The following is a 27,171-nucleotide window of genomic DNA, read 5'->3' as shown; positions in this document are numbered from 1 at the left end:
TTGGTCCTGACTTGAAAGAGATTATCTCTGATATCACTGGGGGTAAGGGCCATGCCCTTCCTCAGGATCGGCCTTTCAAGGCAAAAAATAGACCTAATTTTCGTCCCTTTCGTAAAAACGGACCAGCCCAAGGTGCTACGTCCTCTAAGCAAGAGGGTAATACTTCTCAGGCCAAGCCAGCTTGGAGACCAATGCAAGGCTGGAACAAGGGAAAGCAGGCAAAGAAACCTGCCACTGCTACCAAGACAGCATGAAATATCGGCCCCCGATCCGGGACCGGATCTGGTGGGGGGCAGACTCTCTCTCTTCGCTCAGGCTTGGGCAAGAGATGTTCTGGATCCTTGGGCGCTAGAAATAGTCTCCCAGGGTTATCTTCTGGAATTCAAGGGACTTCCCCCAAGGGGAAGGTTCCACAGGTCTCAGTTGTCTTCAGACCACATAAAAAGACAGGCGTTCTTACATTGTGTAGAAGACCTGTTAAAAATGGGAGTGATTCATCCTGTTCCATTGAGAGAACAAGGGATGGGGTTCTACTCCAATCTGTTCATAGTTCCCAAAAAAGAGGGAACATTCAGACCAATCCTAGATCTCAAGATCTTAAACAAATTTCTCAAGGTCCCATCTTTCAAGATGGAAACCATTCGAACTATCCTTCCTTCCATCCAGGAAGGTCAATTCATGACCACGGTGGATTTAAAGGATGCGTATCTACATATTCCTATCCACAAGGAACATCATCGGTTCCTAAGGTTTGCATTCCTGGACAAACATTACCAGTTCGTGGCGCTTCCTTTCGGATTAGCCACTGCTCCAAGGATTTTCACAAAGGTACTAGGGTCCCTTCTAGCTGTGCTAAGACCAAGGGGCATTGCAGTAGTACCTTACCTGGACGACATTCTGATTCAAGCGTCGTCCCTCCCTCGAGCAAAGGCTCACACGGACATCGTCCTGGCCTTTCTCAGATCGCACGGCTGGAAAGTGAACGTGGAAAAGAGTTCTCTATCCCCGTCAACAAGGGTTCCCTTCTTGGGAACAATTATAGACTCCTCAGAAATGAGGATTTTTCTAACAGAGGCCAGAAAGACAAAGCTTCTGGACTCTTGTCGAATACTTCATTCCGTTCCTCTTCCTTCCGTAGCTCAGTGCATGGAAGTGATCGGGTTGATGGTAGCGGCAATGGACATAGTTCCTTTTGCGCGCATTCATCTAAGACCATTACAACTGTGCATGCTCAGTCAGTGGAATGGGGACTATACAGACTTGTCTCCAAAGATACAAGTAAATCAGAGGACCAGAGACTCACTCCGTTGGTGGCTGTCCCTGGACAACCTGTCACGAGGGATGACATTCCACAGACCAGAGTGGGTCATTGTCACGACCGACGCCAGTCTGATGGGCTGGGGCGCGGTCTGGGGATCCCTGAAAGCTCAGGGTCTTTGGTCTCGGGAAGAATCTCTTCTACCGATAAATATTCTGGAACTGAGAGCGATATTCAATGCTCTCAAGGCTTGGCCTCAGCTAGCGAGGACCAAGTTCATACGGTTTCAATCAGACAACATGACGACTGTTGCGTACATCAACCATCAGGGGGGAACAAGGAGTTCCCTAGCGATGGAAGAAGTGACCAAGATTATTCTATGGGCGGAGTCTCACTCCTGCCACCTGTCTGCTATCCACATCCCGGGAGTGGAAAATTGGGAAGCGGATTTTCTGAGTCGTCAGACATTGCATCCGGGGGAGTGGGAACTCCATCCGGAAATCTTTGCCCAAGTTACTCAACTTTGGGGCATTCCAGACATGGATCTGATGGCCTCTCGTCAGAACTTCAAAGTTCCTTGCTACGGGTCCAGATCCAGGGATCCCAAGGCGGCTCTAGTGGATGCACTAGTAGCACCTTGGACCTTCAAACTAGCTTATGTGTTCCCGCCGTTTCCTCTCATCCCCAGGCTGGTAGCCAGGATCAATCAGGAGAGGGCGTCGGTGATCTTGATAGCTCCTGCGTGGCCACGCAGGACTTGGTATGCAGATCTGGTGAATATGTCATCGGCTCCACCTTGGAAGCTACCTTTGAGACGAGACCTTCTTGTTCAGGGTCCGTTCGAACATCCGAATCTGGTTTCACTCCAGCTGACTGCTTGGAGATTGAACGCTTGATTTTATCGAAGCGAGGTTTCTCAGATTCTGTTATCGATACTCTTGTTCAGGCCAGAAAGCCTGTAACTAGAAAGATTTACCACAAAATTTGGAAAAAATATATCTGTTGGTGTGAATCTAAAGGATTCCCTTGGGACAAGGTTAAGATTCCTAGGATTCTATCCTTCCTTCAAGAAGGATTGGAAAAAGGATTATCGGCAAGTTCCCTGAAGGGACAGATTTCTGCCTTGTCGGTGTTACTTCACAAAAAACTGGCAGCTGTGCCAGATGTTCAAGCCTTTGTTCAGGCTCTGGTTAGAATCAAGCCTGTTTACAAACCTTTGACTCCTCCTTGGAGTCTCAATTTAGTTCTTTCAGTTCTTCAGGGGGTTCCGTTTGAACCCTTACATTCCGTTGATATTAAGTTATTATCTTGGAAAGTTTTGTTTTTAGTTGCAATTTCTTCTGCTAGAAGAGTTTCAGAATTATCTGCTCTGCAGTGTTCTCCTCCTTATCTGGTGTTCCATGCAGATAAGGTGGTTTTACGTACTAAACCTGGTTTTCTTCCAAAAGTTGTTTCTAACAAAAACATTAACCAGGAGATTATCGTACCTTCTCTGTGTCCGAAACCAGTTTCAAAGAAGGAACGCTTGTTGCACAATTTGGATGTTGTTCGCGCTCTAAAATTCTATTTAGATGCTACAAAGGATTTTAGACAAACATCTTCCCTGTTTGTTGTTTATTCAGGTAAAAGGAGAGGTCAAAAAGCAACTTCTACCTCTCTCTCTTTTTGGATTAAAAGCATCATCAGATTGGCTTACGAGACTGCCGGACGGCAGCCTCCCGAAAGAATCACGGCTCATTCCACTAGGGCTGTGGCTTCCACATGGGCCTTCAAGAACGAGGCTTCTGTTGATCAGATATGTAGGGCAGCGACTTGGTCTTCACTGCACACTTTTACCAAATTTTACAAGTTTGATACTTTTGCTTCTTCTGAGGCTATTTTTGGGAGAAAGGTTTTGCAAGCCGTGGTGCCTTCCATTTAGGTGACCTGATTTGCTCCCTCCCTTCATCCGTGTCCTAAAGCTTTGGTATTGGTTCCCACAAGTAAGGATGACGCCGTGGACCGGACACACCTATGTTGGAGAAAACAGAATTTATGTTTACCTGATAAATTTCTTTCTCCAACGGTGTGTCCGGTCCACGGCCCGCCCTGGTTTTTTAATCAGGTCTGATAATTTATTTTCTTTAACTACAGTCACCACGGTACCATATGGTTTCTCCTATGCTATTATTCCTCCTTAACGTCGGTCGAATGACTGGGGTAGGCGGAGCCTAGGAGGGATCATGTGACCAGCTTTGCTGGGCTCTTTGCCATTTCCTGTTGGGGAAGAGAATATCCCACAAGTAAGGATGACGCCGTGGACCGGACACACCGTTGGAGAAAGAAATTTATCAGGTAAACATAAATTCTGTTTTTTTGTTCCTTTTTTCATAAACACAGTGGAGATGTGTAAATATATTATATGGATGACTAATTTTTATGTTTTTTGCACTTTGCATCTTACTGTTTTTGTTTATTCACTAGTTAACTATCTATGTAGAATGTTGTGCAGATATTCAATCACTTTTTACAAGTTTATATGGACTTACATAATTTTGACACAAGATTTATTTATAGAAGAGAGATGTTTATTGTGCTTTAAAGACTCTGAGAAGAGGCTCTCTCTTTTTGAACACTCGTTGGTCTCATTAGAAAACATCTATAAATGTTTTACACTTAAATGTTATAATTATTGTGGAATCACACAACCCGGTCACAGGGAATGTCTATATAGGAATGCTATATTGAATAGATTGAAATATTTATTTAGTATTAAGTTTAAAGAGAATTATCTTTTTTTTTTTTGTTCTCTCTTTCTCTTCTTCTTCTCCTTCCTCTCCGGCCCCACCCTCCACACATAAAGTCCCAATAGACTATTTAGACAATTAGGATACTTACATGGAATGTAGGAGGTATACATTCTCCAATTAAAAGAAAGGCTGTAGCAAACTTTTTGAATAAAAGGGCCATGGATATAATATGTCTTCAAGAAACGCATCTATCTGATCATGAACATACTAAATTTAAAGTCCAGGGCTATGTGGAAACTTTCTTCTCTTCCTATAAAAAGGCAACTAGAGGAGTTATGACTTTAATTCATAAAAATTTTGAACACGAGGTACTTAAAGTAATAAAAGATAAAGAAGAAAGATACTTGCTCCTTAGAATTAAGGTTCAACAACAAAACTATCTAATATTAAACTTGTATGGTCCTAACAACCCAAATGAAACATTTTGGAACCATTTAGTGAAGATTTTACTTAAATATGCACAAGATAATTTAATAATTACTGGTGACTTTAATGTCACACCAAATTCATTTCTAGATAGAAATAAAATAAGAGAACAGACATCAAATCCGAAGTATACCAAATATCATCTTAAATTCGAGAAAAAAATATTCAAAATGCTTTCGGAGACAATAAATGTGGTTGATATCTGGAGGAATTTAAACCCCAATTCTAGGGAATTTACTTGTTATTCCAAAACCCATAACACCTTCTCTAGATTAGATATTTTCTTAATATCCGAAACACTAGTATCCAGAGTTACTAAAACACTTATCTTGGAACCCACTTTGTCAGATCATGCTCCAGTAACCCTAACAATTCAGTTAAAAAAGACAAGAACATCTAACTCTTTTTTTTTTTCCCCACATACTTAATGAATTCTGCTAAATTTAAAGTATTTTTAATTAAAGCATGGCAAGACTTCTGCAATTTTAATAAACATAGTAGAAATACTGTCCCCATTTTTTGGGAAACAGCTAAACTATACCTCAAAGCAGAAATGATCGCTTATATGGCAAACCTGAAAAAACAGCAAGCAAAAAGATTTAATGAGTTATCAAATAACTTAAAAAATGATTATGCATGCTATTTAAGTAAACCAAATAGAATTAATAGAAATAAATATTTCGCAAGTAAAAAAGAAAGAGATCAACATCTGGTAAACGCACAAGACTCACTATATAAAAGAGCAGCAAAATTTAAGAGGTACGGAAACAAAACAGGGAAATTACTGGCCTCTATTTTTAAAAGGCAAGACCAAAAGAAATCAATAGTAGCTATTAAAAATAATAATATCATAACCCTGGATCAAAAACAAATAGCTAGTACTTTTCAAAACTATTATTCTGAACTTTACTCTTCACAAAATCCCCAAATAAAAGATATTGATACTTTCCTCAAAGGCACGGCTCTTTCTAAGATCTTAGATGAAGAAAGCGAGAATTTAAATGCACCTATTACGACTCAGGAAATACTTAAGGTTATTACTGCAATGTCTAAAGGTAAGGCTCCGGGTCCAGATAACTTGCCACTAGAGTTCTATTGGATATTAAAGGATGAGATTGTTCCAGTTCTAAAAGATCTTTTTAACTCTTATTTTGATGACAATGTTAAGATTACAGAAGATTTTAAAAGAGCTAACATAGTACTAATTCCTAAACCGAATAAAGATCTTTTGGAAGTAACTGCATATAGGCCTATATCGCTACTGAATCTTGATTACAAGATCTTAATGAAGATAGTGGCAGAGCGATTAAAATTAATACTACCAAAGTTAATCCACTCTGACCAAGTCGGCTTTGTAGTTGGTAGAACATCTGAGAAAAATATAAGGAAAATTCTCCAGGTAATTTCTTATTTTAAGACCACTAATTCCGCTCTGCCCGAGGCCTTCCTGCTATCCTTGGATGCAGAGAAGGCCTTCGACAGAGTGGAATGGCCTTTTCTGATCCGGGCCCTAAAGCGCTATGGATTTAGAGATAACTTTGTCAATTTCATTGACAGGATATACTCTGACTCCAGGGCATCGCTTTTAATCAATGGCGATACTACAGAATCTTTTACACTCTCAAGAGGCACCCGTCAAGGGTGTCCACTTTCCCCATTGCTCTTTAATTTAGTATTGGAACCTTTGGCCATTAGATTGAGACACACTTCCAGGAATAAACATAGGCAACTCGGTACTAAAAATCTCTTTATTTGCAGATGATCTTCTTCTCTTTGTCTCTAATCCAAGAGAATCTATTGATGGGGTAACAAATCTCTTAAATGTATATAGTGCTATATCAGGATATAAGACTAACTTTTCCAAATCAAAAGTTATCTGGTTAAATAAGAAAAATGTACAAACCAATTATCAATTCCTTGATTCAGAGGTGCTGGAGTATTTGGGATTGAGACTCTCTATGGATCCTGTTCATTGGTACCAAGATAATATTCTCCCAGCTCTGCAGGAATCTAAGGAAAAACTGAGGAGCTGGGCATTCTTTCCGGTTACACTCTCGGGTAAGATAAACCTGTTTAAAATGTTCATAATTCCAAAAATTTTATACCCATGTAGAATGCTTCCTTTACTAATTAAGAAGAGAGATCTGTGGAGATTTAATCAGGCTTTGAGATACTTTCTTTGGAGTGGACGAAAACCAAGAATAAAACTAGACGTATTATATCAGAAATATTCAAAGGGAGGTCTAGACTTACCAAGTATGGAAAAATATAACTTGGCTACTATTCTTCGAACTCCAATTGACTGGTTATTTCAATCATTTAAACTATCGGATAAAGAAATCGAGGAACATATATGTTTTCCTCATGCCCCAGGATTTACAGTTCATGCTCCAAATAAACTCCTAGGGAAAGGAATCTCCAACCATATTTTATATAAAGATATCTTAATATCTTGGAGGAAAGTGATGAAATCCTTAGGCCAATCAACTAGTTTTTCTAAGTGGTTACCTGTTCAAGGGAACCTTTTCTTTCCGCTAGGCAACTCAGTTAATATTTATAGAAAATGGTCTCCATTTAAAGATCTTACTCTTAATGATTTTTTTGTCCCCAACTCAAAGAGATTATACAATATCAAGTTAAAAATTATGCCTATAGAACTCTAAAACTGGCTCCACATAGCTTTTTGGAACATCCTTTATTAGATTTTATTAAACCAGAAAAACCATCACTTTCTAATATTTATAAAATATTGAAAACAACAGAGAGAAAAGATAAAATATTTCAGGTAGTCCTTCAATGGAAGGAGATTCTAAATATTACGGATCCCTTTGACGAATTTTCTTGGAGCTTAAAAAGAGTGCAATCATTAACACAATCAATTTATCTAAGGGAAACCCAGTTTAGGTTATTTAATAAAGATTACCTAACACCACAACGGGTGGCCAAATGGAACCCCAAAGTGAAGAATCAGTGTGTTAAATGTTCTTATATTGACCCAAACCTAGCCCATTTACTATGGGACTGTCCCAAGGTGAACCAGTTTTGGCTAAAAGTAGCCCATTATCTGTCTCTTGTGGTTGGATTTAGAGTAACTTTTTCGATTAAATCTATAATTCTTCTACTAGGTAATAAGGAATGGGGAAATAAGGAAAAATCTATCCTAACGGCTATATTAGTGATTAGGAAACTTTTGTTTAATAATTGGATTACTCCCAAAATACCTTCTATTAAGGAAGTAATAAACCTGCTAAAAAATGAGGTAATTCTAGTAGCCTATGACTATAGAATGGAAAATAAGAAGAACAATAATTTTATAAAAACGTGGAAAGACTTCATTCTTTATCAAGATATTAGTTTTGTAGAATATATACAAAAAATTAGTTGCGTAAAAATGTGAGGGGGGGGAGGCGGAGAGGGGGGACTTCCTTTTAATTTTTTTTTTTTTTCTCTTTCTTTTCTCCTCCATTAAGCTGAATTGATCTTGGCACCCGTGCCTCTTTTAAATTAAATTAACCTTGGTGTTAAAGACTCAGAAGAAAAATATAGATCCTTAGTTACTTTAGTGACAATATTTCATGTAATGTTTTTCTTTTTCTTTTAATGTCTGCAACTTATTATTCACTGTTGTATCATGGTTTTTCTACATTAATAAAATAAAAAAAAAAAGAAAAAAAAAAAAAAGAAATATTAATCAGGAAATTGTTGTTCCTTCTCTCTGTCCTAATCTATATTCTCAAAAGGAACGTTTGTTGCACAACTTGGATGTTGTGCCTGCTCTAAAATTCTACTTACCGGCTACTAAGGATTTTCGCCAGTATTCTGCCGTGTTTGTTTCTCAGGAAAGCGTAGGGGTCAGAAGGCCACTTCTACTTCTCTTTCCTTATGGTTGTTTTGCTTATGAGACTGCTGGACAGCAACCTCCTGAGAGAATTGCGGCTCATTCCACTAGGGCTGTCTCCTCTTCTTGGACTTTCAAAAATGATATAAATGATAATTATACTTTTACCTCGGCTGAGGCTTCTTATAGGGGAAAGGTTCTTCAAGCGGGGAGGCCTTCTGTTTAGGTCTACATGTCTTGTTCCCCCTCCATGTTCATTCTGTGTCCTCTAGCTTGGGTAATTGGAATGACGTTGTGGACTCTCCATGTCTTAGAAAAGAAAATAAAGTTTATGCTTGCCTGATAAATTTCTTTCTTTCCGAACATGGAGATTCCACTACCCCATCCTTAAGATTAGACAGTATTTTTTGCTTAACTTCAGGCACCTTGACACCTTTGTCTCATCTTCTTTTTTCATTTCCCTTCCGCTGAATGACTGGGGGTTATGGGTAGGAGAAGTGACACTTAACAGCTGTGCTGGGGTGCTCTTTGCCGCCTCCTGCTGGCCAGGAGTGAATATCCCACTAGTAATTGGAATGACGACGTGGACTCTCCAAGTCCGGAAAGAGAGAAATTTATCAGGTAAGCATACATTTTATTTTTGCAGTTGTTATCTGATAAAGCCAATTGAGGAAAGATATGTAGTATTTCAAGTTCTGAGAATTAGAAATTGCTCAAATTTGAGAGCTAAATTTACATGTAAAGGGAGCAAAATAAATAATGAAAATAAATTGCAAATTTCTTTCATTTCTCCTAACTAAACAGCTTATATAAAATCACAAGACTTTTTAATCACATGGTGAGGAATTACACACTAATAAAATATACAAAAGGGAAAAAAATGGGACCTACCATACAACACTTCGTTTTTATTATATACTATAGAAATAAAACTTAAATAGATCCCACTTTTTTTCTTCCTTTTTTTTTTTTATGTAAAAATCTCAAGGTGTTTACTGTTGCTTTAAATTAGCCAACTTTGACTGCCAATTATATAGACTTTGCGGTTTTTACCCTGCAACTTTACCCCTTCAGGGCCAAACACGTTAATTTAGAGTGCTCCTGAAATCTGGTTTCCGGGCATGCAATTTCTGCTTTGTATTGGTTTTCTATGCATTTAATTTTAAACCTCCCGACCACTGTACTCAAAAAGAAACCACTATGGGCCTGATGATAAAAGATTCTCTAGCTTGGAGAGAGAATATAGTGCAGACTTCACAGGGACTAAACTCACCAAATTCTCTTAAATAAAAGGGCAGTATCTGGAAGTCCCAGATAAATGCCTTCCATAGAAAGTAATGAAATTGTCTGTGATATGTAATCTCACAGGGGAGAATGAAGTGTGGCCACCTGACATGGATATAACTTCTCAGTCTGCAGTAGGGATTGGTGAATGTGTTCATATTTGAATTTGAATGTTAGAACGGATGAAATTCTAGAAATTTAATTTATATAATCGAATGTTGATAAGAATGAATATTCTTAAAAATTCTTTAACACTATTTACAGTTTACGAATGTCACTTTCAAAATCGAATGTTTAAAATTAGATTGGATGTCCACATTCAAAATTTGGAATGTAACATTTGATTTAACAAATACTATTCAGAAGTTCAATAGTGTAATGTGGTAGGGTAGTTAGTAAATTGATACTTAGTAGATACAAATATATCAATTTGAATGTTTCTATTTAGAATATTGCATAATTCTAATATTACATTTAAAGAAAGCATTAGAAATACTTTTATAAATATTGCATAATTCAAATCGAATTATTAGAAAAATTCTAATTGAATATTACATTTAAAAAAGTATTAGAAATACTATTACATTAAACAAATGTTAGAATGTTGTACAAACATTTGAAACAAACAAACGTGTTAAAATTCATTTCATTTTTGGAATGTTGCAAAACATTCACCCTAGTCTGCAGCAATTAAAATGTTTTCATTTCAATTTAATTTGCATTTGCGTCTAGCTTAGTGTATGTTACTTTTCTATAAGTTAAATAAAATGCTTGGAGAATATCACGACAATTGTGAGAGAGATTCAGAAAGACTCTTGAGATCTCCCCTTCTCAGCTCAGGATCCCCCAATGCCCCTCCCAGTTTTCTGAAACTGTCGGTTTGTTTTTACATAGAACAAAAACAAAGTGCAGTCTAATTTGTAAAAGATACACATAAATGTACAAAGTATTATTCTAACTTCTTAGTTACGCAGAAACTTTAAATTTATAATCAGAATTTGTAAAATCACAATTCTAAATACACTGCTGTATACAGAATCTAAATGCATTAAAAAAATAAAATAAAAAGAAATAAAGTGCAAAGCTTAAATGTAACAAAACTTAAAGGACACGATCTTAAGTATAAAGTAAATTAAAATACAAAGTATAAGAGTAATATAACTCCTGTCATGCAGTGCTATGTTGCACTGAGCTTGTCTCTCTCTCTCACATTCAGAAATGCCCTTTCTAGAATTTTGTAAAGGATTTAGCATTTCTGGAGGGTCATTTTATATCATATCTGAACAGGGAGCTTTAGATCATCGGGCCCTAAGACTTTGTCTTACAGGATAGGGAAAGAGATTTGCAGGAACACTTCTCTAGAATTAAATGTCTGAAATATAGGGTTTTCAGAAGGCTACACACACATAAGTCAGCCCACAGGGAATGGTTGAAGTACAGTTGTGGAATATTGTATACAAGGAGTTTCTCTATCTCTAATATAACATTTATTTTCTGTATTGCCACCTTCATCCTTTATAACATCATATGCAAGTGATACCCTGGCAGAATCTGACTCTTCCTTGGCAATCTTTTATTTCTTTAAGAAGTGGTTGGCCATGGAATGACAAAGTATAGCCCGCTATGTGCCCAAATTAGGATAATCATTTATGAGGTATCACTTTGTGACATTAATACCTTTAAAACATTATTAACCCTTTTTAAATTGTGTTTGAGAATCAAAGAACAGCATAGTAGTAATTAAGTCTTTTTTTTTCTATACGGGACACTACTAATTTTATAATATTTTGTTTTTGTCTTTCCAGCTGGTAGAAATCTTCCCTACTGCACAACTGAAAGGGTATGTAAGAAAATTTGCATTGTTGTCTTCTTAAAGGGAGTCTACAATAGAATTTTTATTGTTGTAAAAAATAGATAATCCCTTTATTACCCATTCCCCAGTTTTGCATAACCAACAGTTATATTAATATACTTTTTATCTCTGTGATTACCTTCTAAGCACCATGTGACAGCCCACAGATCACATGACTTTTTTTATCTATTGACTTGCATTTAGTACTGTGTTTTGCTAACTCTTAAATAACTCCACGGGCATGAACATAATGTTATCTATATGGCCCACATGAACTAGCAGTCTCCTGCTAAGAGGCTGTCTGTAGTGGCTTAGAAACGGGCAGAAATTTAGAGGTTTAAATATTATAAAGTATATTAATATAACAATGTTGGTTGTGCAAAGCCAGGGAATGCGTAGTAAAGGCGTTGTCTATCTTTTTAAACAATAACAATTTTAGTGTAGACTGTCTCTTTAAGCTCTAAATGAATGTTAGGGCTATGGTATAAAGACATTAAACTCATGAGTAAAACTACAGTACAATGGTTACTACTCACTATGCTAAGGCTTTTTCTCCGCTGCCTGCAGCTGTCTTAAAAATCTTTCTCTTATCTTTAACCCCTTACAAGTATTAGTGAAGCTCTGCATCTTCTCTCTGGGCATCGCCATCTTGGTGCTTATATTTGTTATTTAACATTTAAACTGTGCAAAAACTGCAAGAATTTAACACTTCTGCTCACTATTATGTGAGCTAAACTGAAGTGAAAGGTACAGCTGTTCTGTGAAAGTGCACTGCTCTTATCACAGGATACAATAATTCACATGCTACAAGATGGCGGCACCCAGTATAGAATGCAGAGCTTTTACCAACTGGATTCCGTAATAAGGCTTTAAAGAGAGCTGCAGGTACAGCATGGTGAGTAGTGACCCTGCGACTATAGCCCTGCTTTTTGATATCCCTTTTAATTGGTCACTGATGTTGAATTAATATTTATAATTGGGTGGCTATAATTAAATTAAGCTATGCTCTGGTATATGCGGATGAATTTATTTGGAAAGGATAAATGCCTTCTCCTTCAGACTCGGTTTGTATATTATTGTACAATACAGTAAAATTGGAGCTCTTCTTTTTATTGCACGTCTGTATAGAAATTTATTGTTATACTTTTTGCCAGTGCTGGATTAATATGAAAATGTGATTTGGATAGAGAATACAGCTTCTATTATCTATGTAGCTCTATTCTCTTGGTATCCTTTGTTGAAGCAGCAATTCACTACTGGGAGCTAGATGAGTGAGCCAGTAACATGAGGTATATATATGCAGCCACCGATTATTAGCTCCTGAGCCTACCTAGGTATTCCTTTAAACAAAAGATACCAAGAGAACAAAACACATTAAATACAATAAATTCATTGGAAAGTTATTTAAAATCACATACTCTATATTAATTGTGAAAGAGAAAACAATTGGGTTTGTCACTATAAGTGGAGCTAAAGGGACAGTCTACTCCAGAATTGTTATTGTTTAAAAAGATAGATAATCCCTTTAGTACCTATTCCCCAGTTTTGCATAACCAACACTGTTATAGTAATACACTTTTCTCCAACATAGGTGTGTCCGGTCCACGGCGTCATCCTTACTTGTGGGATATTCTCCTCCCCAACAGGAAATGGCAAAGAGCCCAGCAAAGCTGGTCACATGATCCCTCCTAGGCTCCGCCTACCCCAGTCATTCTCTTTGCCGTTGTACAGGCAACATCTCCACGGAGATGGCTTAGAGTTTTTTAGTGTTTAACTGTAGTTTTTCATTATTCAATCAAGAGTTTGTTATTTTCAAATAGTGCTGGTACGTACTATTTACTCAGAAACAGAAAAGAGATGAAGAATTCTGTTTGTATGAGGAAAATGATTTTAGCAACCGTAACTAAAATCCATGGCTGTTCCACACAGGACTGTTGAGAGCATTAACTTCAGTTGGGGGAACAGTTTGCAGTCCTTGCTGCTTGAGGTATGACACATTCTAACAAGACGATGTAATGCTGGAAGCTGTCATTTTCCCTATGGGATCCGGTAAGCCATGTTTATTACGATTGTAAATAAGGGCTTCACAAGGGCTTATTTAGACTGTAGACATTTTTTGGGCTAAATCGATTGATATTAACACTTATTTAGCCTTGAGGAATCATTTATTCTGGGTATTTTGATATAATAATATCGGCAGGCACTGTTTTAGACACCTTATTCTTTAGGGGCTTTCCCAAAGCATAGGCAGAGTCTCATTTTCGCGCCGGTGTTGCGCACTTGTTTTTGAGAGGCATGGCATGCAGTCGCATGTGAGAGGAGCTCTGATACTTATAAAAGACTTCTGAAGGCATCATTTGGTATCGTATTCCCCTTGGGTTTGGTTGGGTCTCAGCAAAGCAGATACCAGGGACTGTAAAGGGGTTAAAGCTTAAAACGGCTCCGGTTCCGTTATTTAAGGGTTAAAGCTTCCAAAATTGGTGTGCAATATTTTCAAGGCTTTAAGACACTGTGGTGAAAGTTTGGTGAATTTTGAACAATTCCTTCATGTTTTTTCGCAATTGCAGTAATAAAGTGTGCTCAGTTTAAAATTTAAAGTGACAGTAACGGTTTTATTTCAAAACGTTTTTTGTACTTTCTTATCAAGTTTATGCCTGTTTAACATGTCTGAACTACCAGATAGACTGTGTTCTGAATGTGGGGAAGCCAGAATTCCTATTCATTTAAATAAATGTGATTTATGTGATAATGACAATGATGCCCAAGATGATTCCTCAAGTGAGGGGAGTAAGCATGGTACTGCATCATTCCCTCCTTCGTCTACACGAGTCTTGCCCACTCAGGAGGCCCCTAGTACATCTAGCGCGCCAATACTCCTTACTATGCAACAATTAACGGCTGTAATGGATAATTCTGTCAAAAACATTTTAGCCAAAATGAACCCTTGTCAGCGTAAGCGTGGATGCTCTGTTTTAGTTACTGAAGAGCATGACGACGCTGATATTAATATCTCTGAAGGGCCCCTAACCCAATCTGAGGGGGCCAGGGAGGTTTTGTCTGAGGGAGAAATTACTGATTTAGGGAACATTTCTCAGCAGGCTGAATCTGATGTGATTACTTTTAAATTTAAATTGGAACATCTCCGCATTTTGCTTAAGGAGGTATTATCCACTCTGGATGATTGTGAAAATTTGGTCATCCCAGAGAAACTATGTAAAATGGACAAGTTCCTAGAGGTGCCGGGGCTCCCAGAAGCTTTTCCTATACCCAAGCGGGTGGCGGACATTGTTAATAAAGAATGGGAAAGGCCCGGTATTCCTTTCGTCCCTCCCCCCATATTTAAAAAATTGTTTCCTATGGTCGACCCCAGAAAGGACTTATGGCAGTCAGTCCCCAAGGTCGAGGGAGCGGTTTCTACTTTAAACAAACGCACCACTATTCCCATAGAGGATAGTTGTGCTTTCAAAGATCCTATGGATAAAAAATTAGAAGGTTTGCTTAAAAAGATGTTTGTTCAGCAGGGTTACCTTCTACAACCCATTTCATGCATTGTCCCTGTCACTACAGCCGCATATTTCTGGTTTGATGAACTGATTAAGGTGCTCGATAGTGACTCTCCTCCTTATGAGGAGATTATGGACAGAGTCAATGCTCTCAAATTGGCTAATTCTTTCACTCTAGACGCCTCTTTGCAATTGGCTAAGTTAGCGGCTAAGAATTCTGGGTTTGCTATTGTGGCGCGCAGAGCGCTTTGGTTGAAATCTTGGTCGGCTGATGCGTCTTCCAAGAACAAGCTACTAAACATTCCTTTCAAGGGGAAAACGCTGTTTGGTCCTGACTTGAAAGAGATTATCTCTGATATCACTGGAGGTAAGGGCCATGCCCTTCCTCAGGATCGGCCTTTCAAGGCAAAAAATAGACCTAATTTTCGTCCCTTTCGTAAAAACGGACCAGCCCAAGGTGCTACGTCCTCTAAGCAAGAAGGTAATACTTCTCAGGCCAAGCCAGCTTGGAGACCAATGCAAGGCTGGAACAAGGGAAAGCAGGCAAAGAAACCTGCCACTGCTACCAAGACAGCATGAAATATCGGCCCCCGATCCGGGACCGGATCTGGTGGGGGGCAGACTCTCTCTCTTCGCTCAGGCTTGGGCAAGAGATGTTCTGGATCCTTGGGCGCTAGAAATAGTCTCCCAGGGTTATCTTCTGGAATTCAAGGGACTTCCCCCAAGGGGAAGGTTCCACAGGTCTCAGTTGTCTTCAGACCACATAAAAAGACAGGCGTTCTTACATTGCGTAGAAGACCTGTTAAAAATGGGAGTGATTCATCCTGTTCCATTGAGAGAACAAGGGATGGGGTTCTACTCCAATCTGTTCATAGTTCCCAAAAAAGAGGGAACATTCAGACCAATCCTAGATCTCAAGATCTTAAACAAATTTCTCAAGGTCCCATCTTTCAAGATGGAAACCATTCAAACTATCCTTCCTTCCATCCAGGAAGGTCAATTCATGACCACGGTGGATTTAAAGGATGCGTATCTACATATTCCTATCCACAAGGAACATCATCGGTTCCTAAGGTTTGCATTCCTGGACAAACATTACCAGTTCGTGGCGCTTCCTTTCGGATTAGCCACTGCTCCAAGGATTTTCACAAAGGTACTAGGGTCCCTTCTAGCTGTGCTAAGACCAAGGGGCATTGCAGTAGTACCTTACCTGGACGACATTCTGATTCAAGCGTCGTCCCTCCCTCGAGCAAAGGCTCACACGGACATCGTCCTGGCCTTTCTCAGATCGCACGGCTGGAAAGTGAACGTGGAAAAGAGTTCTCTATCCCCGTCAACAAGGGTTCCCTTCTTGGGAACAATTATAGACTCCTCAGAAATGAGGATTTTTCTAACAGAGGCCAGAAAGACAAAGCTTCTGGACTCTTGTCGAATACTTCATTCCGTTCCTCTTCCTTCCGTAGCTCAGTGCATGGAAGTGATCGGGTTGATGGTAGCGGCAATGGACATAGTTCCTTTTGCGCGCATTCATCTAAGACCATTACAACTGTGCATGCTCAGTCAGTGGAATGGGGACTATACAGACTTGTCTCCAAAGATACAAGTAAATCAGAGGACCAGAGACTCACTCCGTTGGTGGCTGTCCCTGGACAACCTGTCACGAGGGATGACATTCCACAGACCAGAGTGGGTCATTGTCACGACCGACGCCAGTCTGATGGGCTGGGGCGCGGTCTGGGGATCCCTGAAAGCTCAGGGTCTTTGGTCTCGGGAAGAATCTCTTCTACCGATAAATATTCTGGAACTGAGAGCGATATTCAATGCTCTCAAGGCTTGGCCTCAGCTAGCGAGGACCAAGTTCATACGGTTTCAATCAGACAACATGACGACTGTTGCGTACATCAACCATCAGGGGGGAACAAGGAGTTCCCTAGCGATGGAAGAAGTGACCAAGATCATTCTATGGGCGGAGTCTCACTCCTGCCACCTGTCTGCTATCCACATCCCGGGAGTGGAAAATTGGGAAGCGGATTTTCTGAGTCGTCAGACATTGCATCCGGGGGAGTGGGAACTCCATCCGGAAATCTTTGCCCAAGTCACTCAACTTTGGGGCATTCCAGACATGGATCTGATGGCCTCTCGTCAGAACTTCAAAGTTCCTTGCTACGGGTCCAGATCCAGGGATCCCAAGGCGGCTCTAGTGGATGCACTAGTAGCACCTTGGACCTTCAAACTAGCTTATGTGTTCCCGCCGTTTCCTCTCATCCCCAGGCTGGTAGCCAGGATCAATCAGGAGAGGGCGTCGGTGATCTTGATAGCTCCTGCGTGGCCACGCAGGACTTGGTATGCAGATCTGGTGAATATGTCATCGGCTCCACCTTGGAAGCTACCTTTGAGACGAGACCTTCTTGTTCAGGGTCCGTTCGAACATCCGAATCTGGTTTCACTCCAGCTGACTGCTTGGAGATTGAACGCTTGATTTTATCGAAGCGAGGTTTCTCAGATTCTGTTATCGATACTCTTGTTCAGGCCAGAAAGCCTGTAACTAGAAAGATTTACCACAAAATTTGGAAAAAATATATCTGTTGGTGTGAATCTAAAGGATTCCCTTGGGACAAGGTTAAGATTCCTAGGATTCTATCCTTCCTTCAAGAAGGATTGGAAAAAGGATTATCGGCAAGTTCCCTGAAGGGACAGATTTCTGCCTTGTCGGTGTTACTTCACAAAAAACTGGCAGCTGTGCCAGATGTTCAAGCCTTTGTTCAGGCTCTGGTTAGAATCAAGCCTGTTTACAAACCTTTGACTCCTCCTTGGAGTCTCAATTTAGTTCTTTCAGTTCTTCAGGGGGTTCCGTTTGAACCCTTACATTCCGTTGATATTAAGTTATTATCTTGGAAAGTTTTGTTTTTAGTTGCAATTTCTTCTGCTAGAAGAGTTTCAGAATTATCTGCTCTGCAGTGTTCTCCTCCTTATCTGGTGTTCCATGCAGATAAGGTGGTTTTACGTACTAAACCTGGTTTTCTTCCAAAAGTTGTTTCTAACAAAAACATTAACCAGGAGATTATCGTACCTTCTCTGTGTCCGAAACCAGTTTCAAAGAAGGAACGCTTGTTGCACAATTTGGATGTTGTTCGCGCTCTAAAATTCTATTTAGATGCTACAAAGGATTTTAGACAAACATCTTCCCTGTTTGTTGTTTATTCAGGTAAAAGGAGAGGTCAAAAAGCAACTTCTACCTCTCTCTCTTTTTGGATTAAAAGCATCATCAGATTGGCTTACGAGACTGCCGGACGGCAGCCTCCCGAAAGAATCACGGCTCATTCCACTAGGGCTGTGGCTTCCACATGGGCCTTCAAGAACGAGGCTTCTGTTGATCAGATATGTAGGGCAGCGACTTGGTCTTCACTGCACACTTTTACCAAATTTTACAAGTTTGATACTTTTGCTTCTTCTGAGGCTATTTTTGGGAGAAAGGTTTTGCAAGCCGTGGTGCCTTCCATTTAGGTGACCTGATTTGCTCCCTCCCTTCATCCGTGTCCTAAAGCTTTGGTATTGGTTCCCACAAGTAAGGATGACGCCGTGGACCGGACACACCTATGTTGGAGAAAACAGAATTTATGTTTACCTGATAAATTTCTTTCTCCAACGGTGTGTCCGGTCCACGGCCCGCCCTGGTTTTTTAATCAGGTCTGATAATTTATTTTCTTTAACTACAGTCACCACGGTACCATATGGTTTCTCCTATGCTATTATTCCTCCTTAACGTCGGTCGAATGACTGGGGTAGGCGGAGCCTAGGAGGGATCATGTGACCAGCTTTGCTGGGCTCTTTGCCATTTCCTGTTGGGGAGGAGAATATCCCACAAGTAAGGATGACGCCGTGGACCGGACACACCGTTGGAGAAAGAAATTTATCAGGTAAACATAAATTCTGTTTTTACCTCTGTGATTATATGGTTTCTAAGCCTCTGCAGACTACCCATTATCTCAGTTCTTTTGACAGACATGCATTTTAGTCAGTCAGTGTGGACTCTTAATGTTGTGCATGCTACTGTGGAGTTATCTATATTACACAAATGAACTAGCAGTGTCAAAATGCACTGAGATAAGAGGCAGGTCAACAGCTTAGAAATTGGCATATGAGCCTACCTAGGTTTAGCTTTCCACAAAATACCAAGAGAACAAAGCAAATTTGCTAATTAAAGAAAATTGGAAAGTTGCTTAAAATTGCATGCCCTATTGGAATCGTGAAAGTTTAATTTTGAGTAGGATGTGCATTTAAATTTTAGTTTCTACCAAAAGCAGTTGGTTAGTTTAAAAAAAAAAGTATATGTATAACATGGGTATCTTCCATATGCCCTATCAGAAAGGCAAATTACATATCTAGCATATAGAAAATTCAGTAAAGTAAAAGTATTCAACAACACGACCAGCTATCTGTCTGGATATTGGACAGGAACGTAGTATTACCCAACCCAGAAGCTTTAAATGACCACCCTTGCTCTAAAGCCTTGTGCTTTAAGGATTTTGAAAGGAATCACAAACAATATATGCTAAACCAGTCAAGGTGGGCTGGTGAAATGGATCTAGATGAAGGATAATCTCCCTGTCCTTACACCTCAAAGGAATGTTGGCAGCGTGAAGCAGCCAACAGAATGTTGACTGCGCGCGCAGCCAAAAGAATTCACCTGGATGCAGCTTTGCTGCATCCAGGTGGATTCTGAAAATGACAGGGTGGTGAAACCCTGCCATTTTTGGAATCCACCAGGATGCAGCAAAGGCAAACGGAGCATTACAAAAAAAATGGAAAAAAAAAAAAAACGCCCGCAATAAGTATTAAAAAACAAAACAAAACCTAACCATCCGCAATAAGTTATAAAAAAAATTAAAAAAAAAAAAATTAACCGCCCGTACAAACTATTAAGAAAAAAAAAAAAAAAAAAAACTGCCCGCATGAAGTAATAAGAAAAAAAAAAACCCAATAAAATTATTAACCCCTAAATCCACCAACCACAACATTGCAAACTACCTAATACATCTATTAACCCCTAATCCACCAACCCCCCACAACGCATTAAACCTAATTTCTCCAACATTGGTGTGTCCGGTCCACAGCGTCATCCTTTACTTGTGGGATATTCTCCTCCCCTACAGGGAAAGGCAAGGAGAGCACACGGCAAGAGCTGTCCATATAGCTCCCCCTCTGGCTCCGCCCCCCAGTCATTCTCCTTGCCGCTCTGAACAAGTAGCATCTCCATGGGGATGGTGATCAGTTTGTGGTGTTTGTTGTAGTTTTTTTATTTATTCTATCAAGAGTTTGTTATTTTAAAATAGTGCTGGTATGTACTATTTACTCTGAAACAGAAAGAGATGAAGAGTTCTGTTTAAAAGAGGAGTATGATTTTAGCAGCAGTATCTAAAATCGATTGCTGTTCCCACACAGGACTGTTGAGATGAGAGAACTTCAGTTGGGGGGAACAGTTTGCAGACTTTTCTGCTCAAGGTATGACTAGCCATTTTCTAACAAGACTGTGTAATGCTGGAAGGCTGTCATTTCTTTCATGTAATTAGCAAGAGTCCATGAGCTAGTGACGTATGGGATATACATTCCTACCAGGAGGGGCAAAGTTTCCCAAACCTTAAAATGCCTATAAATACACCCCTCACCACACCCACAATTCAGTTTTACAAACTTTGCCTCCGATGGAGGTGGTGAAGTAAGTTTGTGCTAGATTCTACGTTGATATGCACTCCGCAGCAAGTTGGAGCCCGGTTTTCCTCTCAGCGTGCAGTGAATGTCAGAGGGATGTGAGGAGAGTATTGCCTATTTGAATGCAGTGATCTCCTTCTACGGGGTCTATTTCATAGGTTCTCTGTTATCGGTCGTAGAGATTCATCTCTTACCTCCCTTTTCAGATAGACGATATACTCTTATATATACCATTACCTCTGCTGATTCTCGTTTCAGTACTGGTTTGGCTTTCTACAAACATGTAGATGAGTGTCCTGGGGTAAGTAAATCTTATTTTCTGTGACACTCTAAGCTATGGTTGGGCACTTTGTTTATAAAGTTCTAAATATATGTATTCAAACATTTATTTGCCTTGACTCAGAATGTTCAACTTTCTCCAACATAGGTGTGTCCGGTCCACGGCGTCATCCTTACTTGTGGGATATTCTCTTCCCCAACAGGAAATGGCAAAGAGCCCAGCAAAGCTGGTCACATGATCCCTCCTAGGCTCCGCCTACCCCAGTCATTCTCTTTGCCGTTGTACAGGCAACATCTCCACGGAGATGGCTTAGAGTTTTTTAGTGTTTAACTGTAGTTTTTTATTATTCAATCAAGAGTTTGTTATTTTGAAATAGTGCTGGTATGTACTATTTACTCAGAAACAGAAAAGAGATGAAGAGTTCTGTTTGTATGAGGAAAATGATTTTAGCAACCGTAACTAAAATCCATGGCTGTTCCACACAGGACTGTTGAGAGCAATTAACTTCAGTTGGGGGAACAGTGTGCAGTCTCTTGCTGCTTGAGGTATGACACATTCTAACAAGACGATGTAATGCTGGAAGCTGTCATTTTCCCTATGGGATCCGGTAAGCCATATTTATTACGATCGTAAATAAGGGCTTTACAAGGGCTTATTTAGACTGTAGACTTTTTTGGGCTAAATCGATTCATTATTAGCACATATTTAGCCTTGAGGAATCATTTTATCTGGGTATTTTGATATAATAATTTCAGCAGGCACTGTATTAGACACCTTATTTCTTAGGGGCTTTCCCAAAGCATAAGCAGAGTCTCATTTTCGCGCCGGTGTGGCGCACTTGTTTTTGAGAGGCATGGCATGCAGTCGCATGTGAGAGGAGCTCTGATACTTAGAAAAGACTTTCTGAAGGCGTCATTTGGTATCGTATTCCCCTTTGGGCTTGGTTGGGTCTCAGCAAAGCAGATACCAGGGACTGTAAAGGGGTTAAAGCTTATAACGGCTCCGGTTCCGTTATTTTAAGGGTTAAAGCTTCCAAATTTGGTGTGCAATATTTTTAAAGCTTTAAGACACTGTGGTGAAAATTTTGTGATTTTTGAACAATTCCTTCATGTTTTTTCGCAATTGCAGTAACAAGGTGTGTTCAGTTTAAAATTTAAAGTGACAGTAACGGTTTTATTTTAAAACGTTTTTTGTACTTTCTTATCAAGTTTATGCCTGTTTAACATGTCTGAACTACCAGATAGACTGTGTTCTGAATGTGGGGAAGCCAGAATTCCTATTCATTTAAATAAATGTGATTTATGTGATAATGACAATGATGCCCAAGATGATTCCTCAAGTGAGGGGAGTAAGCATGGTACTGCATCATTCCCTCCTTCGTCTACACGAGTCTTGCCCACTCAGGAGGCCCCTAGTACATCTAGCGCGCCAATACTCCTTACTATGCAACAATTAACGGCTGTAATGGATAATTCTGTCAAAAACATTTTAGCCAAAATGAACCCTTGTCAGCGTAAGCGTGGCTGCTCTGTTTTAGTTACTGAAGAGCATGACGACGCTGATATTAATATCTCTGAAGGGCCCCTAATCCAGTTTGAGGGGGCCAGGGAGGTTTTGTCTGAGGGAGAAATTACTGATTCAGGGAACATTTCTCATCAGGCTGAATCTGATGTGATTACATTTAAATTTAAGTTGGAACATCTCCGCATTTTGCTTAAGGAGGTACTATCCACTCTGGATGATTGTGAAAAGTTGGTCATTCCAGAGAAACTATGTAAAATGGAAAAGTTCCTAGAGGTGCCGGGGCTCCCAGAAGCTTTTCCTATACCCAAGCGGGTGGCGGACATTGTTAATAAAGAATGGGAAAGGCCCGGTATTCCTTTCGTCCCTCCCCCCATATTTAAAAAATTGTTTCCTATGGTCGACCCCAGAAAGGACTTATGGCAGTCAGTCCCCAAGGTCGAGGGAGCGGTTTCTACTTTAAACAAACGCACCACTATACCCATAGAGGATAGTTGTGCTTTCAAAGATCCTATGGATAAAAAATTAGAAGGTTTGCTTAAAAAGATGTTTGTTCAGCAGGGTTACCTTCTACAACCCATTTCATGCATTGTCCCTGTCACTACAGCTGCATATTTCTGGTTTGATGAACTGATTAAGGTGCTCGATAGTGATTCTCCTCCTTACGAGGAGATTATGGACAGAATCAATGCTCTCAAATTGGCTAATTCTTTCACTCTAGACGCCGCTTTGCAAGTGGCTAGGTTAGCGGCTAAGAATTCTGGGTTTGCTATTGTGGCGCGCAGAGCGCTTTGGTTGAAATCTTGGTCGGCTGATGCGTCTTCCAAGAACAAGTTACTAAACATTCCTTTCAAGGGGAAAACGCTGTTTGGCCCTGACTTGAAAGAGATTATCTCTGATATCACTGGGGGTAAGGGCCACGCCCTTCCTCAGGATAGGCCTTTCAAGGCAAAAAATAGACCTAATTTTCGTCCCTTTCGTAAAAACGGACCAGCCCAAAGTGCTACGTCCTCTAAGCAAGAGGGTAATACTTCTCAAGCCAAGCCAGCTTGGAGACCAATGCAAGGCTGGAACAAGGGAAAGCAGGCCAAGAAACCTGTCACTGCTACCAAGACAGCATGAAATATTGGCCCCCGATCCGGGACCGGATCTGGTGGGGGGCAGACTCTCTCTCTTCGCTCAGGCTTGGGCAAGAGATGTTCTGGATCCTTGGGCGCTAGAAATAGTCTCCCAGGGTTATCTTCTGGAATTCAAGGGACTTCCCCCAAGGGGGAGGTTCCACAGGTCTCAGTTGTCTTCAGACCACATAAAAAGACAGGCGTTCTTACATTGTGTAGAAGACCTGTTAAAAATGGGAGTGATTCATCCTGTTCCATTAAGAGAACAAGGGATGGGGTTCTACTCCAATCTGTTCATAGTTCCCAAAAAAGAGGGAACGTTCAGACCAATCTTAGATCTCAAGATCTTAAACAAATTTCTCAAGGTCCCATCGTTCAAGATGGAAACCATTCGAACTATCCTTCCTTCCATCCAGGAAGGTCAATTCATGACCACGGTGGATTTAAAGGATGCGTATCTACATATTCCTATCCACAAGGAACATCATCGGTTCCTAAGGTTTGCATTCCTGGACAAACATTACCAGTTTGTGGCGCTTCCTTTCGGCTTAGCCACTGCTCCAAGGATTTTCACAAAGGTACTAGGGTCCCTTCTAGCGGTACTAAGACCAAGGGGCATTGCAGTAGTACCTTACCTGGACGACATTCTGATTCAAGCGTCGTCCCTCCCTCGAGCAAAGGCTCACACGGACATCATCCTGGCCTTTCTCAGATCTCACGGCTGGAAAGTGAACGTGGAAAAGAGTTCTCTATCCCCGTCAACAAGGGTTCCCTTCTTGGGAACAGTTATAGACTCCTCAGAAATGAGGATTTTTCTAACAGAGGCCAGAAAGACAAAGCTTCTGGACTCTTGTCGGATACTTCATTCCGTTCCTCTTCCTTCCGTAGCTCAGTGCATGGAAGTGATCGGGTTGATGGTAGCGGCAATGGACATAGTTCCTTTTGCGCGCATTCATCTAAGACCATTACAACTGTGCATGCTCAGTCAGTGGAATGGGGACTATACAGACTTGTCTCCAAAGATACAAGTAAATCAGAGGACCAGAGACTCACTCCGTTGGTGGCTGTCCCTGGACAACCTGTCACGAGGGATGACATTCCGCAGACCAGAGTGGGTCATTGTCACGACCGACGCCAGTCTGATGGGCTGGGGCGCGGTCTGGGGATCCCTGAAAGCTCAGGGTCTTTGGTCTCGGGAAGAATCTCTTCTACCGATAAATATTCTGGAACTGAGAGCGATATTCAATGCTCTCAAGGCTTGGCCTCAGCTAGCGAGGACCAAGTTCATTCGGTTTCAATCAGACAACATGACTGTTGCGTACATCAACCATCAGGGGGGAACAAGGAGTTCCCTAGCGATGGAAGAAGTGACCAAGATTATTCTATGGGCGGAGTCTCACTCCTGCCACCTGTCTGCTATCCACATCCCGGGAGTGGAAAATTGGGAAGCGGATTTTCTGAGTCGTCAGACATTTCATCCGGGGGAGTGGGAACTCCATCCGGAAATCTTTGCCCAAGTCACTCAACTATGGGGCATTCCAGACATGGATCTGATGGCCTCTCGTCAGAACTTCAAAGTTCATTGCTACGGGTCCAGATCCAGGGATCCCAAGGCGGCTCTAGTGGATGCACTAGTAGCACCTTGGACCTTCAAACTAGCTTATGTGTTCCCGCCGTTTCCTCTCATCCCCAGGCTGGTAGCCAGGATCAATCAGGAGAGGGCGTCGGTGATCTTGATAGCTCCTGCGTGGCCACGCAGGACTTGGTATGCAGATCTGGTGAATATGTCATCGGCTCCACCTTGGAAGCTACCTTTGAGACGAGACCTTCTAGTTCAGGGTCCGTTCGAACATCCGAATCTGGTTTCACTCCAGCTGACTGCTTGGAGATTGAACGCTTGATTTTATCGAAGCGAGGTTTCTCAGATTCTGTTATCGATACTCTTGTTCAGGCCAGAAAGCCTGTAACTAGAAAGATTTACCACAAAATTTGGAAAAAATATATCTGTTGGTGTGAATCTAAAGGATTCCCTTGGGACAAGGTTAAGATTCCTAGGATTCTATCCTTCCTTCAAGAAGGATTGGAAAAGGGATTATCGGCAAGTTCCCTGAAGGGACAGATTTCTGCCTTGTCGGTGTTACTTCACAAAAAACTGGCAGCTGTGCCAGATGTTCAAGCCTTTGTTCAGGCTCTGGTTAGAATCAAGCCTGTTTACAAACCTTTGACTCCTCCTTGGAGTCTCAATTTAGTTCTTTCAGTTCTTCAGGGGGTTCCGTTTGAACCCTTACATTCCGTTGATATTAAGTTATTATCTTGGAAAGTTTTGTTTTTAGTTGCAATTTCTTCTGCTAGAAGAGTTTCAGAATTATCTGCTCTGCAGTGTTCTCCTCCTTATCTGGTGTTCCATGCAGATAAGGTGGTTTTACGTACTAAACCTGGTTTTCTTCCAAAAGTTGTTTCTAACAAAAACATTAACCAGGAGATTATCGTACCTTCTCTGTGTCCGAAACCAGTTTCAAAGAAGGAACGCTTGTTGCACAATTTGGATGTTGTTCGCGCTCTAAAATTCTATTTAGATGCTACAAAGGATTTTAGACAAACATCTTCCTTGTTTGTTGTTTATTCAGGTAAAAGGAGAGGTCAAAAAGCAACTTCTACCTCTCTCTCTTTTTGGATTAAAAGCATCATCAGATTGGCTTACGAGACTGCCGGACGGCAGCCTCCCGAAAGAATCACAGCTCATTCCACTAGGGCTGTGGCTTCCACATGGGCCTTCAAGAACGAGGCTTCTGTTGATCAGATATGTAGGGCAGCGACTTGGTCTTCACTGCACACTTTTACCAAATTTTACAAGTTTGATACTTTTGCTTCTTCTGAGGCTATTTTTGGGAGAAAGGTTTTGCAAGCCGTGGTGCCTTCCATTTAGGTGACCTGATTTGCTCCCTCCCTTCATCCGTGTCCTAAAGCTTTGGTATTGGTTCCCACAAGTAAGGATGACGCCGTGGACCGGACACACCTATGTTGGAGAAAACAGAATTTATGTTTACCTGATAAATTTCTTTCTCCAACGGTGTGTCCGGTCCACGGCCCGCCCTGGTTTTTTAATCAGGTCTGATAATTTATTTTCTTTAACTACAGTCACCACGGTACCATATGGTTTCTCCTATGCTATTATTCCTCCTTAACGTCGGTCGAATGACTGGGGTAGGCGGAGCCTAGGAGGGATCATGTGACCAGCTTTGCTGGGCTCTTTGCCATTTCCTGTTGGGGAAGAGAATATCCCACAAGTAAGGATGACGCCGTGGACCGGACACACCGTTGGAGAAAGAAATTTATCAGGTAAACATAAATTCTGTTTTCCTTATTTTTCAGACAGTCAGTTTCATATTTGGGATAATGCATTTGAATTAATCATTTTTTCTTACCTTCAAAAATTTGACTTTTTCCCTGTGGGCTGTTAGGCTCGCGGGGGCTGAAAATGCTTCATTTTATTGCGTCATTCTTGGCGCGGACTTTTTTGGCGCAAAAATTATTTTCCGTTTCCGGCGTCATACGTGTTGCCGGAAGTTGCGTCATTTTTTGACGTTATTTTG

This window comes from Bombina bombina, chromosome 4 (genome assembly GCF_027579735.1).
Source record: "Bombina bombina isolate aBomBom1 chromosome 4, aBomBom1.pri, whole genome shotgun sequence".
In the NCBI taxonomy this organism is placed as follows: domain Eukaryota; kingdom Metazoa; phylum Chordata; class Amphibia; order Anura; family Bombinatoridae; genus Bombina; species Bombina bombina.
The sequence above is the reverse complement of the archived record's forward strand: the minus strand, read 5'-3'. Positions refer to the sequence as shown.